The sequence below is a fragment of the Lepidochelys kempii genome, chromosome 1, assembly GCF_965140285.1.
Source record: "Lepidochelys kempii isolate rLepKem1 chromosome 1, rLepKem1.hap1, whole genome shotgun sequence".
Classification (NCBI taxonomy): Eukaryota; Metazoa; Chordata; order Testudines; family Cheloniidae; genus Lepidochelys; species Lepidochelys kempii.
The window spans coordinates 121,825,073-121,843,692 of NC_136380.1; positions in this window are offsets into that span (position 1 = coordinate 121,825,073).

Sequence of the window (18,620 nt, forward strand, 5' to 3'; positions counted from 1 at the left end):
GCATCTCCCACCCTCTGTCCTTTGTGTTACCTGTTTTTCCTGCTCACGCTAGTGGAATCCAGAGCAAGACTGGGGGAAGATTGCCAGACAGCATCTGATCTTCTCAACTGTCCAGAAGGGGTGAGATCTGATTGCCTCCCTCCTATTTGAGTCTTTTCGTGGAAAAGATGCCACTATCCTGCTAGAAGTAAGGGAGGATTCATATTTAAACAGACTACCAGTGAGACGTCCTTCAGGTTGTTTTCTACTTTTTTCATTGCTGAGATCATAATCTTAGCTTTTGGAGGGATTTAACTAAAAAAAACAAAAAACAAAAACAAAACACAACTCTCTAATATTGACTTTGAAAGGGCTCCTCTTTCAGGATTATATTAAAAGTTCAGGATTTCCACAATGTTAACTCTAACCAGTTAGCTTGTCAGTGGTCTCTTATTCACTTGGGAAAAGCACCTTTTATTTTTAGGATCTATGTTGGGTTTTGGAGTTAGGGTTTTTAACATCTGCTTTGAGATCACTTTCTGAAACTTTTGAATACTTTATTGCTTACTCTTAAATGATGTTTTCTCCTTTTTAATGGAGTCAGGGCTGTTATTAAGATTTCACCTCCTTCTTGGATTGGTATTTGCTTTTACTACTACTTTAAAGAAGGTTCCTTGGGAGAAGAGAAAATTAAAAATTACCCTCCGTTGTGCTGGATAATAGATTTTAAAATGGTTTTAAAGGAAATATCAGTTCATGTCCTGGTCTGCATTACTTCCTACTCCTGCTCCCCCCAGAGAAATGTCTCCTAAGAGAGATGTGCTAAAAAACAAAAACGGGCAGATAAATATTTATGTATGTTCATCGTAAGGAATTACAAGACAAGATTCTTTCATTTTCCCTGCCCTTTGCTGTGTCCTGTTGAAACTGCACCATTGGATAGTGTTTAAACACCTTCCTATCCAACTTCCTTAAAAACTTCTTCTAAAGATACATAAGAAACTGTTTTCACTGCTATACCGGGCCTGCAGTCAAAAGGTCGGATTCTGTTGCACCTAAATTAAATTAATACTTTATTTGTCACATTCTCATTATTGGAAAAAAAATAAAGCCTGTCAATGAGTGTACATAGAAAAAAATAAAGTGTACAATTTTTTTAATTACAGTGACAGAAAGATAATTCAAATACTTCAGTAGTCAGGTATAAGTTAGACCCAGTAGGCTAAATTCTGGGGCTCAGCCAACTGTTACTGTCAGACTCCCTTAAAGCTACTTACAGCCACAGTACTGAGACCCAAAGGTGGGATTTTAAAAATTCAGAGGGAATTAGGCACCCAGACCCATTAATGGGGTTTGAGTACCTAACTCCCTGAGGCTGCTTTGACAATCTCAGTCTAAATTTGTACAGTTTCCATATTGAGGTGTTAGAAAAAGGCTTATGCTAAGGAAAGATGGGAGCTACAGAAACAAAGTGAACAAGATTTTTGATTCATATAAGCAGATGTACTTCGCTGGCTACTAATGCATCAGTACTTTTTCCTGCTGAATAATGTATAACTAACTATTGAAATAAAAATATACACATCTTTTTGGAATAGACTGATGCCATAACTTTAACTCAACAGCTTAAAAAATAAAAGGGTAACATGACTGATGACAAAGTCATAGCTGATTAATTGCTTTCTGGATAGGAACAGCTCTCTCTCCTGTTGGCTGCATTTGTACTTGTTTATATAGTTGATATTATGTGCTAAGATAGCAACATTTTTGACACTATTATTAATACATCATTCTAAGTGTCTATTATTATTAAATAATCCAAGTCTGGATGGATGCTAGGTGATTGAGTTGGGGATCTTATGTATGTAGAACAAACAGTACAAGAGACCTGGCTAGGGGAGCAAAGAGGCACAGTGTTATTTGGCTGTAGCTAAGCATGATAAGGAATGACAGCAGACAGGTCAGTTTCGACAGAGCTGGGATGTCCTTTGTCATGATGGACAACATGTTGACATCATTATATTACCAAGGAGAACTGCCACCGCCCTGGTTATAGATAACAAGTAGCTGGTCTCCCAGTTGATTTGGCGTATGTCAATACTGCAATCATAGGGTGCGACTGCAGCTTGAGTAGAAGTACCTGAGCTAGCTTTAATCTAGCTAGCTTGATTCCAGGAACAGTAAAACCATGGCAATGTGCACTTCCGTGGAGGCTGCAGAAGCCTGGCTGGAACTCTGGGTAATTATTTGTGGTGCCGGGGCTTAACTACTCCAGGACCCGAGCTAGCTGCATCTACTAGACCTGCTAGCTCACTCCCTGATTGCAGTATAGACATACTCTTGGATAAAGGAGAACCTGTCATTCTTACATGCATGGTGCATAAAGGGTAAATCAGTACCAACGACTTCAGTGGGATTCAGAGTAACAGCCGTGTTAGTCTGTATTCACAAAAAGAAAAGGAGTACTTGTGGCACCTTAGAGACTAACCAATTTATTTGAGCATAAGCTTTCGTGAGCTACAGCATCCGATGAAGTGAGCTGTGGCTCACGAAAGCTTATGCTCAAATAAATTGGTTAGTCTCTAAGGTGCCACAAGTACTCCTTTTCTTTCAGTGGGATTATATCTACAGGATCAGGTCTAGAGCATGTCTCTGGGTTTAAGAGGACTTTTGATTTACAAATTCATTCTAATTTCTCTTCTTTAAATATTCATTTGTTGATGTAATATCTAGATATTCATATTGCTCATAAAATATTAATAAAATTAGTTATAAACAGGCTCATCTCAAAACATTTATTTTCTCTCATTACAGTTTCTTTTGCAAGCTCTCAGGAAACATGTTTTTCTCCCATTATATGTAAGAGATGCTAGTGATGAACAGCCCTCATTATTACTGGTGTATGTTGATAGCACAGCACTTTGAAGATGAAAGATCTTGGCTTTTTATCAAAATAATTAACTGTAATCTGTCTACTTCAAAGTCCTTTATAAAAAGACCATTTTTAGTAATAAAGGAATTAAACTGTCTGCAAACAATACTGGATCATATCTTCATTGCTGCGCACAGCAATGCATAAATTTTCAATTTTTTTTGCTTTTCAGGCTGTTTTTCTGAATTTTTACCAAGATCTCTACATATTTCACTTTTATTAATAGTTAATTCACCTCACTTATTGCATCTTCGCAAACTCCCAGCCAGTGTTCCCAGTGCTTAATATTCTGGGTCATCTTTTGTAAAACCCTTTGACTTTGATGATTTCTTGATTTATTACAGTACAATCTGCTGACTGAGCAAGAGTCCAGTGTAGGTAGAAGTGAATTTATGCAGGAAATCTTTTTTGCATTGGTAAAGAAAGTGATGGCTCCTGGGGTTTTTTGCCAGAAAACTGCCTTTAGTTGGAGATATTTTTAGTTTCCTAGAATGAGGTTCAGAATGAGTTTCATTTTGGTTTGAGTCTGGAAAGGACCCATTTCTACCACCACCACCCCACCATTAGTGAAGGAAGAAAAAGTTGAACTTTAAGAGAAAGCATTAATAATGAGAAAGTTGACCTTCAACCATTCTCTTTGCATGCAACAGTGAATATTGGCAGCCCAACACAGAGGCCAACTAGAAATGGATATCTAAATAATCCACCTGCAGTTTTTGACTGTTGCTTTTTCTGCCTTTCTCCCATGCTACCACCATCTGTACTCTGTTCCCCATCTGGTCCCTGTTGCTGAGCAATACTGTGGTGCTTGACCAGGCCCTGAAGCATATGCATTTCTCATAGCCCCAGCTGGGGGTAATCTTTGGGCTGATGAGTCCACAGAGCAAAATAGGAGAAAGATTGGGGGAAGAAGGGAAAGACCTTAGAAAGGTATTTAAAAGCCGGGGGGGGGGGGGGGAGAGGAGGAGAGGGAAGGGGAGGAGAAGACAGACCTGAAAGCAGAGAGAACTGCCAGGAAAAGAAAAAAGATGCATTTGGGCATGACCATGGAAGGAGTGATGGGATTTTTTTTTATTCGTGATAAGGTTTGTAAAAGTAGTGCTGTAGTCAACTTGACTGCTCTGATGGCCATTGAATACATTTTAGGTGAAGAGTGCACAGAATTGCAGTATTAGTTAATAATCTGAATTTGCATAGAAATCTAAGGTTCGGGGGACTTTCCCTTTCTAAACAGATAGTGTAAAGTGCATTTCAGATAATCACAAAGCTATGCAACCAGGGCTGTAATAAGTTGTACGGTGACCAGATCTCCCGATTTTATAGGGGCAGTCCCAATATTTGGGTTTCCATGGCAGGCTGGAATCCTGTTTCCATTAATGTAATCACAATGCCCAATTACTTCCTCAGTTACAGGATAAAGGGATGTCTTTTTGCCTCTTATTTTCCCTGAAGTTCATGGTCTACCCCAGAGACAGGACTACGCCCTGTGATTCATTCTCCAATGTGCTCCTTTCCTGTTGTCTCAGTATGTAAATGGGGTTCCCATTCTGTTGGCTTACAATGCTTAATTTACATTTTGACAGACACACCCCTTACCTCCTGCCTGGAAGAAACCTGTTTTTCCTCTTTGGTTGGTGACAGACTTCAAAATACATTTTGAGTGCATATACACAGCTCCTAAAATATCATCCCTCCATACATCTTGCAGTGATTAGGAGGATCTGTCGGGCATAAGCTTTTGTTAGAGAACTCACAATATAATTTATGGCTAAAATACCATGAAAGTGATGTGCTGGGTGTAGTGAGTTTGTCAGGCTTGTTAGCAGTTATTGGTACACAGCAGTGAAACTTTTGATGGTTGGCATTGAGGAGTTCTTAAGATCACACCTGGGGCCAGAGCTGGTCACTTCTTCAGTACTTGGCATGTGTCTGGGGGTGATGTCCAGGGCATATCTTGGGCCCTTGCTTGGCTCTATCATGGATAATGGTACTGGCTCTCTCACCTGCTCAGTTGCTTAAGGGTTTTGTCCTTGGAGGCATGATATTTAGCATCCTCCCTCTGTGACGTCCCTTCAATCCTATAGCTCTGTTTTAAACTTGGTCCAGTTACACAAGTCAGTATCCCCCTTTATGTATGGGCATAGGTGCTGGCTTTACTGCATGGGGTGCCAGCTTCAAGGCAGCTGGTGCAGGCTGGTTGTGGGGCTGTTGGTGCCAAGGGCTTCACCAATATTAAGGGGTCAACCGGGCCAATTCTGCCACTGTCCTCTTCACCTTCTTTCCACTGCCTGATCTGTTCAAGGGAGTACTGGCTGAAGCTGGTTTATCCGGCCTCCCTCTTGTCGTAACCTCTGAGCCTGAAGTATGGACTATATTAGCAGATGTAGCTTGAGCCATGAATCCTGGACTTGTGTGTCCTAGAGGAAAAGGACTTGAACACAGACCAGCTGTCTGGGATGTGGCCCTCCTGTAGGCAGACAAGACATCAGTTGTGTCCATCCTTGATGGCGATCAGTTCATTGCAGGATGACACAATTTGAACCTTGAGGGTTTGGATTTCACCATGAGGCATAGTGGTTGACCGATTTGTTTTTCCTTTACCTTTTTTAAAATTTAAAGTATATCCTCAGATGAGAGTGGGAAGATGAGATTTCTTCACCAAGTTGGTTGGAAAAGAGCCAGTTTAGGGTCTCTGAAGAGACTAGCATATCAAACTCTCGCTGGGTTCTGTCTCACTTACATGGGCAGTATGAAGTAACTAAGGGAGGGTTGCTGCTGTTCCACCCTTTATGCCCTCACATGGGAGCATGAGGAGGCATGAGGCACAGAGCACAGGTGTGGCCCAGACAGACATGGATATTTGGAAAAACTCCAGTCTCATACACATGAGGCCCAAGCGCACCTACAGTAGAATCTACACTGATGCCTCCAAAGAACAACCAGAACATAAATGCATAATGGAAGGCATGAGGCAAGTGATCAAACAGTTTCTTGCTCAGGCCTTATTCACGGAGACATAACTATATATGCTAATAATATATCAGCCAGTCCATAAGTCTTAAGTAAATATTGCCTGTGGCAGACAGAATGGCTGACCTTTCATAACTGGGCCTTTCATGATAGGTTGCCATGGTGACTGCTGTACAAGACAACACAAACTGTCTTCCACTATGAACTTGTGAAAAACAAAGGCTTCAAAATTATGATTAGAAGAAGTTTAAAATACTGTACATATAATCAAGGTCCTTAAATTCTATGGTGTTAATAGGTGAAAAAATTAAATCTATATGGACTTTCACAACAGGCATTTCTTCTATTGAAGGATTTTGTGCTCAGACTTAAAAGCACAGACATTAACATTTCATCATGTGCTTCCAAGAAAAATGTCCTCTGCTTAGTAAAATAATTAAAAGCCTGCATGGTCACTGCAGTAAATGGCTGTGGAGCGATGAATGAGAGTGCGGTAGGAGAAAATGTGCTTGATTTAATCAGCATTACATCAACCAGGAGGAATTCTTGCAAGAGAATTGCTAAAATCTACCATTCTCTGGAGCCTCAGAGCTTCCAGATCCATGAGGAAAGCTCAGCCCTGCTTTGCATTTCATACACACTGTGAATGGGTCAGAGCAGAGTAAATCTAAAACATGTCCCTCCCCAGAGTGCCCAGATCATTCTAAATAAATAAAAACATCCTGCAATTACAGTTTAATATATCAAACCCTCTGACAAGGTATTTCTGCCAGCTACAGGGCTATTTTAAGCTCCATCTCATACATGAGGCTCAGCTTGGTTCTGAATTCCAATTATATGAATGCAGCTTATCCCCAATTCATTTGCAAGTTCCAGAAAAAAGGGATGATGTGGGGAATTTGCCCTAGGTCCTTATGAGAAGGCAGAGAAAGCAGCTGGCCATCCTACTGGCCACACTGTCCTGAAAATATACTGTACAACACACACACACACGAAGTTCTGATGCAGAAGATCTGCAAACTCTTTCAAAAGTGGTTGAGATTAAAGGAATTGTAGGAGGAGCCAAGTTTAAAGCACAAGAGATGCTACCTTGGAAACAGTGGTTTTAGAAAACTGATCCAAATTACTACTGCTATGAGAAGCATTAACTTGCTATTAGCAAACATCTGCATCTTTTTTTGCAAAATGTAAGTGTTTAATTGGTTGTCCAAGCATACAAAGGCTACCTGTAAATGGGACTCTACCCTTCAAGGTGCTGAGCAGTCTGGCCCAGATTCAGCAATTCACTTAAGCATGTGCTTAATGGTAAGCCTTTGAGCAGTCCCATTAAAGTCAATGGCAGTAGTACTCATGTCCACAAAGTTAAACACCTATTTAGTACATTCTTGGATTGGGGTCAAAATGCTCAGCACCCTGTAGGATTGAGCCTGTGGTAGGGAGGTGCATGCTTCGTATCGGATTACATGGGGCCTGGAAAAGCTTTTGTTGTATATTTTCATATGTGGTAGCACCTTACCATTGATTCTTTCATGTGCTGAGTGGTGCTAAATGCTGCATCTTCCTCAATACAGTTTACAGATTTTAACTTTCCCAAGGGGATTTTGCTAGCCATACTCACCTGTCCCTGCAAACACTTTTTGTTCAGGTTTCAAGGGCATGATCCGTAATTTACTACAGAAATCAGCTGCCTAAGTTGAGGATCTTAGCTTCTTCTGTACCTTTTTACTACCAAGGGCAGCGTATGACCCTATGTTAATAACTTCTGCCTTCTTTGCCTAAATAAATTATCTTATAACATTAATGACATAGGGCTGTATTGGGCAACTGATTAGTAACCAGAATTCCCTATTAAATTCAACGATGAAATCTGTTTAAGAGAATGCTTAAACTATGGCCTGCAGAAAGTAGCAGCATTCGCTTACAACTACCAAAATTCCAGGCTTAAAAAGATGTTTGAATCAGAATTCTTTGAGGATGTTAACAAGCATGTTGACAAGGCTGACCAGTGGATATAATGTACTTGGACTTCCAGAAAGCCTTTGACAAGGTCCCTCAAAGACTCTTAAGCAAAGTAAGCTGTCAGGAAGAAAGAGGGAACATCCTCCCATGCATCAGTAAAAGATAGGAAACAAAGGCAAGGAATAAATGGTCGGTTTTCACAGAGGAGAGTGTAAATAGCTGAGTGCCCCAAGGATATGTACTGGGACCAGTTCTGTTCAACAAATTCAGAAATGATCTGGAAAAAAGGGGTAAACAGTGAGGTGGTAATGTTTCTAGATGATCCAAAATTACTAAGGATAGTTAAGTCCAAAGCAGACTGAAAAGAGTTACAAAGGGATCTCACTAAACTGGATGACTGAGCAACAAAGTGACAGATGAAATTCAATGTTGATAAATGCAAAGTAATGCATTCTGGAAAACAATCCCAACTCTACATAGAAAATGATGGGGTCTAAATTAGCTGTTATTCAAGAAAGATCTTGGAGTCATTGTAGATAGTTCTCTGAAAATATCTGCTCAGTGTGCAGCAGCAGTCAAAAAAGCTAGAAGAATGGAGGGAATCATTAAGGAAGGGATAGATAATAAGACAGAAAATATCATTATTGCCTCAATATAAATCCATGGTATGCCCACATTTTGAATACTGCATGAAGATCTTGTCACCCCATCTCAAAAAAAAAAGAAAAAAAGAAAAGATATTGGAATTGGGAAAGGTTCAGAAAAGGGAAACAAAATAATTAGGGATATGGAACAGCTTCCATATGAGGAGAGATTGAAACAGGGGGACTGCTCAGTATGGAAAAGAACTAACTAAGAGGGCATATGATAGGTTTATAAAATCATGACTGGTGTGGAGAAAGTGAATAAAGAAATATTATTTACTCCTTCACAAACACACAAACCAGGGCCATCCAATGAAATTAAGAGATGGCAGGTTTAAAAAACAAACAAGAGGAAGTACTTCAATACAATGCACAGTCAACCTGTGGAACTCCTTGCAGGGGATGTTTAAAGGACACAAGTATTACTGGGTTTTAAAAGAGTAAGATGATTTCAGGTTCGTGAAGGGCATTTATCCAAGATGGTCAGAGATGCAACCTGATGCTCTGACTGCCATAAGCTGGGAATGGGCAGCAGGGGATGGATCACTTGATTGCCTGTTCTGTTCATTCCCTCTGACTCACCTGACACTGGCCACTGTCGGAAGATGGGCTAGACCATTGGTCTGACTCAGTATGGCCATTCTTATGTTTTTAAACAGTTGGATGAATCTTTTCATTTGAAGTATGTAACTAAAGGAAATTTGCTCAGAAATATTGTTCTAGTTGATGGGTAAGTTATTTATTATTTGCTCTAGGGATTCTTAAATAATGCAGCTATTTTCCCCATTGTAACAGGTTCTGCTTCCATTATCAGTATAAGATACAACTGTAGAGCAATGACACTGCTGTTACATTTCAAATACATAGAACAAAGAAGAATATATGCAGAGAAGAATTTTAATGAATTCTTGATGGGAGTCTTTCCCTGTACTTTTTCTAAGTAGTGCAACTTTTAATGGCTCCTGCAATTCTTTAAATAACTGAACCTTTAGGGCTTATTTCTAATCTCAGATTTTTTTCCCCTAAAATTTAAAAATTACTAAAGTACACGGGAATTTTCAGATACCCGTCTCAGATACCTTGACTCCGTGTGTTATGGTTACATGGCTAGCTGCACCTCTGTCTCCTTTCTGGTCTCTCTGTGTGCACTCCTCAGGCCTCATGTCTTTACCTATCCCACAGTGGAATTCCACAATTCTCCCACTCATAGACCAGACCCTGGGCTACAGTACCTGTATATCAACTATTCTCACCCAGCAGGTCTGACTGAGTTCTGTCACCTGTGGCTCTTCCCTTTGGAGGTCGGTGACAGTGATAAGATAGCTTTCTTAGAACAAATTATTTTACATTAGGATCAAAAGATTGAGAGAGCAGACTTCTAAAAAAAGCCTATTTTACCCAAAGGCTTACTATTCCATGATGACCACCTTGGCATACCTAACTTCAGACACCCACAGCGAGTGTGTTTCTCAGTCGGTTTCCCCTGAACAACTCTCCTCTCGAGACCCTTTTTAAAGAGTGCCATAGCTCTTCTTCCCCTCCCCCAGTTTCTTTGTGTTCCTGAGCTTTGGCCTTTCTGGACAAAACCAACTTTTCAGATTGGCTGTGGAGGAGGTAAAAATCTTCAAAGCTAACAGGTTGGGCATTGTCCCTTAACAATCCTCAAATGTTTGCTGAGGAGTGGTTTATCCTGAACCGTTTTTTCCTTTTGCTTGTTTCTCTTTACAGCCCTCTCTTAAGCTAAGCCAATATATTTATACAGTAAACATCTCAATAACCAGGCCAACCTACACTACTCAGAAATTGTATAGAGCAGCTCCAATTCCATCACACCATGAGTTCACTGTGCTTGCTCTATGATGCTGGCTAAAGCTCTCAGAGAAATAGAAGACTGTATCCTTCATGTCAGGATCCTGGGTTATACTTCAATCAGCTATATCTAACTAGAAGACATTACTTTGCATCTGCATTACGGAAAAGGTCAAGTTTAAGTAAGGTTTACCTAGCATACGTTACCTAAATCCAATCTAAACTCATCCACTATTCCTAGTCAAGACAAAGCCTAAAAGACCCTAACCAGTTAGAACTGATCAAATACAGCAAAATCAAATGCCAAAAATCAATATTCAAATATTTGTTTGAATTCCCCAGATTCCACTATGTTTAATATTTATTTGCAAAAACATTTGCCGAATGGCTGTCCTTAATCTGAATACCTCCTGTTAACAAGAGTGTTGGTGCATGAACCAATATGTTCAGTATTCATTATTTGTGATTTGGCTGACACTATTGATCACTTATTTTTTGTTCTCCTTTATAAGAAGTTTCAGCTATCCAACTGTGGGAGTGTAAGCAAGCATGGCCATCCCTCAGAGTCTGCCTGTGACAACTTCTCACGGTCTGGTCTGCCAGAGTACTTCTCAAAAAATAAAGAAAGGGGGAATTAGTGGTACTCAATGGGCCCTCCTTGGGCCTTCAAGCAGGGTGGTTGCTGCAAACAGTCAGGGCTCCTCTGGCCTGCAGTCAGGCAGAGCTCTAGCAGTTTATTCACACAGCATGGAAGCAGGGCATGGCAGCAAACAATCAAGGCTCTGGCCTTTAGTCACGCAGAACTGTAGCACCATCCCAGTCTCAGGGCTCATGCAGGTGGTGAGCACCAAGCACAGTCTATGGGGCTGAGGCAGGGTTATCCAAGAAATGCAGGCCTCCTGGCCTAAGGAGGGGCAGTACTGCCACCCCAGGGTGAGGTGGCAGGGGACTCATGGGCCTGCCCAACTCCACCACATCCCAGCCCAGGGTGTGGTCCACCACGGATCAGTGGGGATCCTCCTGCAACACGCTGACCTTGTATCAGGCCAGCTCTCAAACAGACTTATCTGGTTTCCCTGGGCTGCTTCCTACTCCCTCCTTTGGGTGTACCCATGTCCAGGGGTTCTCCTTAGTCTCCATGGGATATACCGCCAAGGGCAGCGGTAGCAGCTCCTCAGTGTTGGGAGTGGCAGGGCTCTCTGGAAGTTTGTGCAGGCCCTTGGGGCAACCATGGTTCTCCTTGGCATCCCACTCCAGCAACAGGGAAAACGCATCTGTCTCCCCCAGCAACTTCCTCCGAACTGATCTGCTGGGCTGGCCTTTTATACTTCCTCTTCCTGTCCCGCCACTCTGCTTCTGGCATGCAGGACATGGTCCTCCTGGCTCCGCCCATGAGGCGCTTGTGGCATTCCTTCCGCGTCTGCTTCTGAGGGAGCCCATACCTTCTCACTTAAGGAAGGAAAACATTTCAGTGTCATTTAAGTCAGTTTTCACTATTTGCAGTGTGTGATAAATGAATAGTTGGAGTGAAGAGTTTGCAAACACACCAGAAGCTGATTTGAATAAATCATTTAATGAATATTGTGAATTATTAATTAATTAGCTCCAAATCAGCATTGATTTGCCATAGATTCATGAATGCAAAAAAGGGCTAAGTTTAGTGGACAATTTATTCACATGTAATTTACCACCAAAATTCTCTGTCTCACATTCTTACTTATAACAGCTTTACATTTTGTAGGGGAAAACTGCTGATATATTAAAGAAACAGACAAGATTTAGATCCATCCTATGTATAATACTTTTCTTATATTTATTACCCTCTCCACACCACTCCCCCAATAAAATTACTTATCACTTTTGTAGTGCTTTTTATCTGCAAAATGCTTTATAATCAAGAATGAATCCTAAAAACTAGAGCTGCCCAGAGAATGACAGTTAATTTCATAAAACTTTCAAGGCTTCTAAATTTGCTTTCATTCACTGGAATGAAAACAAAACCTTTTAAAATGTTTGCAAAATGGAATTGTGTCAAAACATTCATTTTCAGACTGAAAAGTCCATACTGGACTTCAGAAATCATGCTGTTGAAAATTTCAAAATTGATACATTTCTGCAAAATGTTTCAGTTTCAATTTAAAAAACAAACAGTCACCAGAAATGTTTAATTGAAAATGTTCCAACTAGCTCTACTAAACACATCTGTCTGAGAAAGGACAATATGCTCACTTTACAAAATGGGGAAAGTGAGACAGAGAAGTTTACTTATCCAAGGCTAAAGAGTGAATCCATGGTAGGGACAGGATTAAAATTGATGAGTTCCTGGCTCCAGTTATATATTTTAATGTAGTAAACACATAAACAGCATTTTGGTTAATACAATGAATTTCTTCAAAGAAAACATTACAGGCAGCTGAGAGAGTATCTATTTTGCCCTTACCTGTATTTCCATCATCTCATTGTCTATTGTTACTATGCTTAATAATTTACAGAAAAGCCTACTAGCACTTAAAGGAGGAGAACAGTTTGTGGGGAGGAACTACTTGGACCACTGAAACTTATATTATATGAAGAAGTTTGTGGATGATTTTTATTTATCCATAGCTCTAGATTAAAACAGAAGTTTAGCAATTCTGCCCCTTCTTCACTCAGAATAGAGATCATGCTAAATTAAGCCATACTAAAAAAAAAAAGTTACCCCAAAATAAAACTGGTACATGGTGAGAGAAGAATCAGGATCGCTGGGCTTAACATTAAAAGAAAACCAAACTATACACATAAACTCTGTACTGTTTAGTTTATGTAATTCAAACAAATCTATGGATTTTCAAATATTGTGTACGTCATAGTTTCAATTGATCTGCACTAATGGCACTATTACATTAGTACATCGTCATTAATCAAGTGATAAGGAATTGTCAATCTGGATAACTACTGCCCTTCATTATTCATCCTTAGAACATATCATTTCAATGTTGCAATTAATGAAAATCTCGGCTCCAGGCAAGAAGATCATAGTTCTTATGAGTATATGGTTTTAACTTCTGTCATTTTCAATTTTATTTTGCTTCAGACCATTTTTTAAATGTAATTTTGTCCTGAGTGCAATGAAGTAGGTGATTATATGGCTACACTATAACTAACAGAGCAAAAGAGAATCATCATTAAAAAAGAAACACTTTCTCTTTGATCAGCAACCCCAGAGAAACCTGCTGATTTCTTTCAGACATTATAGCACTTTTTAATTAACTTACTACTGGCTTTGCTATTATACAGAATTAAACTACTAGAAGTATGTTAAAGTGATATTAAACATCTCATTTAAACCCACAAAAGACAGAAAAAAAATCACCTGAGGCAAGATCTTTGTCCTTAACTCACCGTATTGTGCCAAAGGTATTGTAACCCAATGAGGAATAAACACTGTTTGCCTGGCTCACGGAAGTAGTCCCATGGGTTGGGATGTGCCTACTTGTGTGAGTAAGGTGAGCAGTATTAGTAATTTGATAAGCTAAGCAATTTATAAAGGTTAAGAACAGAGTTTACACTGATTTTGTATCCCCTTCTTTAGTAAATTCAAGGCACAATGTTAGAATGTAGTTAACAGTTTTTGTAGGTTAATTGCCCAAACTTACATCCAGATCTAAATGCACCAATAGTTTTTAACCTATGAATCTTTAGAAACAGAAAAACCTGGGGCTCGACTGAATCCTCTATGATTAAGGAGGTGGTAATAGCTCTACATACGGTTTTGGGGAGACAGATTTTTGAACAATTCTAGTGTCTATACTTTTTAAGAGGAGGTCGAAAACTTGGAAAGAGTTCAGAAGAGAGCTACCAGAATGATTTGAGGTCTGGAAAACATGGTTTACAGTGAGAGACATAAGAAACTCAATCTAGTTAGTTTTTACAAGAGAAGAATAAGAGTTGACTTGATTGTAGTATATAAGAACCTACATAGGGAAGAGATTTCTGACAGAGGATGATCTAATCAATAAGACAAAGGCATAATGGGCTGGGAGCTAGACGTATTCAGACTGAAAATAAGGTACAATGTGTTAAGAATGTTGGTAATTAACCACTAGGACAGCTTACCTAGGGATGTGGTGGACCTGAAGTCTTTAAATCTAGATTCGATGTATTTCTAAGAGAGATGCTCTAACTCAACCAGAATTTAAGAGTTTAATGCAGGAACTACTAGGTAAAAGTCTATTGCCTTTGTTATGCAGGAGAACAAAATGGTATAAAAAAATCTCTGAAACCCCGTTTGTGACATTACACCCCATATTCTTCATAGTAATGATCATGATTATGGCATAACTATAATGTATTTTATGCAAGATATGTCATGTAAGGTATCATTGACAAGGTTATGGTTCACGGAATATGATTATCCTATTTGTATGCCTGTATCATTTTGGTATCTGAAGTTAGGAATATTGTCTGTGCAGCTATTACAAATGTGTTTATACCTGGGGAATGCCCACTAAGCAGAATGCAATCAGTGTAGATGGCTGACTGAGAAGGGCCATTAAGGAGAAAAATAGGTCTTAGAAGATGTACTCTCCCACCGAGGAGCCTTCCTGAGGATGCTATAAACAGTCTCTGAGTCATGGCTGCAGTGTCCCTACAGGAGCATGTGACCAAGTCACCTGGTACTGGACTCCATCTTGGAATACCAGTGTTTTTCCACTGAAAGGCATGGAAACTAAGCCTGGAGACAAAGGGTTCCTGCCATATGCAAAAGCTATTTAAGGGAGGTGAGTGACATCGAGGTTCTTCACTGACTCCCCGCTCAAGAAGTTTGCTGGAAACTCCGGAGGAACAAGGACTGGACTGGGAGGGAAGTGCTGGACCCAGGATAAAGGGATTTCTAGCCTGTGAAAGGAATGCCAGGGGTTTTAAGCTGCAAACAAGTGCAGCTTGCCCTCAAGAATCTCTGCTAAGTGCCTAAACCAAAACCAGTGTATGGAAATCATAGTTTGGGTCAGAAAGCTGTGTATATTCTTCTCTATACTGAGGGAGTGGGTGAATTTCATGAGCTTATGCTGTACAGTTCTCTGTGCAGCATAAGATAGTATAATTTTGGGTATATACTTCAGAGGGGGATGCGTACCTTTGGAGCTGGGAGGTGCCTTAGCTGAGCCTTCCCATGCAGAGCTGATCTCAGCACCTGTGTGTAGCTGCAACTGGGTGCATCCCTACCTGTATGTGTGCTGGAAGGGACTTGAGGGCCTGCCACAGCAGTACAATGTAAAGGAAGCCCAGGCTGTTGAGTCAGGTGGGCTCAGTGGTAGCCTAGTTCCAGGTGGTACCTCCTAACCACAGTCTGGCACTTGGGCATTTAGGCATATGAAGTTCTGACTACACCTTCTGCAAGTAGGACAGTTCCTTCAATTACTTTTTTGACTATAGTATGACAACATTAAAATTTAAACTCTGCACTCAGCCAAGAAGTGTTATAGCGGCCTGAACTTTTACAAAAAATGCTTTGAGCAATGCTTGTGTGGCTCAGAAAGAAAAAAAAAAAAAACCTTCAAACATTTTGAAATTTCCTGTTTAAGGCTCACTGAAAGATTCGAAACTCCCGTAATTTCTGCAAGCCCTCCTTCTGATTATGAGTTATGCTAATCCAATCAGGGAACAGAAACAATGCCATGTGATTTGTGACCAATCTCAACTAACCAAGATAGCAGAATACTCACAGTGAGTTGCTTAGCATCAATCCAAAGAGCTTTAAAAGACATGCAACACAATGTGTCATGTAAATTTGAACAATGAATAAATTACAGCTGCTCCTAGACTTCTGTGAGCAGGAAAAGAGAGAGAAATTAATCCAGTACATTATTCACTGCAAATTATTTTTTCAGCTCTATCACAAACCATTGCACAAAGAAGAACGGTCTACTTTGCAATCTTTCCTTTTAGTTCTGAATGTAAATGGTCTTTAAGGAATGGAAACTGTTGTTCTTTCTTCTTTCCTAGACCCACAGGTAGCCTAGTTATGGAAGTTGAAGGCTTTCCTACACGGTGCGCTAGCAATCTTAATTGATGAAATGTAAGGACGTCACATTAAGTGGCATTAAAATAATTCTTCCTCTATGAAACCTTACTGTAGTTCTTGATCTCTGACTGCTTGCTTAGGCAGCTGTTGAGCTGAGATATCCCAAACATCCAGATCCCTGCCAGAGTGCTCCGAAAACATGCATTTCACATTTGTTCTATTGACATTTGCTGTTGCTTCAGAAAAAGTATAAAAATTATTATAGGTTCTTGTCTGCACAATTTGTTTTCCTGTTCAAAATTTAACAGGAAAATTGCTGTTTTCAAATTAAGATGGAGGACACTGATTATTTCATTCCACTGGTTTTACTCCATTGAAACAATGATGAAACTGTCAAAGCATTGCCTTGGAGTCTCTCTTGCTCGCATACATTCTTTGATATATGATATTCTCCCTTTGGCAGTACAACAGAATTCAGTGCATTAACGAACAAGGCAATGTGATGAACTGCACTTCTTTGCATGTCAATAATCATTTCCAATCATACCCTTAGCAATACAGCTAACAAAACCTGTAGTGTAGACAGGATTATGCTTCTGTCGGCATTGCTAACGTCATTCGGGGATGTGGTGTGCCCACCCCAGGAGAAAAGCTCCTTGTATTGGTATTTGCTGCATCTATGCTAAGGTGTATGCTACACTTCTATAGCTGTGCCAGCATAGCCTGTGTCTACACTGCAGAGCCTCTCTCTGCAACATGTGTCGGCAGCTCCTTAAGGTTGGGAGGAGGGTTATCACAGGGTTGGGAGGTTGCATCCAAGGCCAGTAGCACCACCTAGTGGCAATACTCCAGACTATGTCACCCAATAGCTAGAGTCTGTGGCCACCTTGCCTAGCAGTTAGAGTCAGTGCCTGAGGGTAGGGGAACCCAGTCCCACTCTGCTCCACTGGGTTCCAACCCAGGGAACTTCAAAATAATTGGCCAGCTAGCTGGCCTAGGGGCAGACTCCTTTACACCTGTTCCCTGGGTCAGTTCCTGCCCCAGCTCCTTTTCCTCTGTATGCTCCACAAGTCAGTCTTGAAGTTCCTCTTGACATTTCCTCAAGTCACTCTCTGGAGTGACTGCAATGACTCATCATCCTTAGCCCCTGCAGTTGAAGGGCCTGTGGCAGCTTGATTGTGAGGCCTGGTCCCGGCTGCTTGGAGCCCTGGAGGCTTCTCCTCTGCAGGAGGTTGCGGCACTCAGCTGCTCTCTTGCTCCATTAACCCATACCAAGTTGAGTCTCTTCCTTTTGAGCTCTCCCTCCACTTGGAGCCTGTCCAGAAGGGGAGAGGGGGCTTGGCTTCCTGTGTCCAGTGCATTTCCTTAACTCTCATCTCGCCAGTGTGGTGTTTGTACACCCCATGATGAGGCCCCAGAGCCTCAAAGATATTTAGGCACCTAACTCTTATTGAAGTGAATGGGGAGTAAGAGGACTAAATAACTTTCAGTAACTGGGCTAAAGAGAGCCAGATGTGTGGGCAGTGGTTCCATGCATTGTATGGGTTGAAGCCAGTGTGGAGAGGATGGAAGAGCAGTAGGCTGCACCTACCCCATCATCTGTATTATCAGCTATGACACAGCTGCACAGGCAAGGGGAGACAGCTGGGTTTGTGGGTTCAGCCCCCTAGTCCCCTGCTATTATTCTGCAAAGCAAAGCTCGCTCTGTTCCTCACGATTCAGCCCAAAGTGCACAAATGCATACCCTTTCTACTTGTTTTAATGTTTTTGTTATTGGATATCAACGTCTCTTATAAGTTATGGAAAAGCAGTTTCCAAGGGTCATGCTCATGATGAGGTTGCCACCCACTCTCCTTACTGCAATTCTAGGAGAAAAGACTAACTGAGAGGGAGTACATGTCAAAGCATTGTTCCTGTTTAGGGATTCTGAGGGCTATGGAAAAATACACAGATTGTTACGGCCAAGTAAAAAAAGGGAGAGGGAAGTCCTAATTGATTCAAAGCAGCCTAAAACAAAGATCTAGTTCTCTCTTCTTTTCACTTCATTATTTTAAGCCCCCTGTCCAACTGCTTCTGGGTGACTACAAAGTACATAATAAAATTAAACAACAGCTCATTACCACCAGCTGCTCACAAGCAACAAATGCAACTGTAGATCCACGTAGTCATGTTTCTTCCTGTCCAGTTATACTCCATCCCAAGCAAGAGGTACATGAAAAATGAAGCTACAAAATGGGATGCTGATAAATCAACCTGTTCTCTTGAACCTGCTTGCCACTGTAAGTAGTAGTTGTACAAGAACACTGATTATTTAGGACCAACA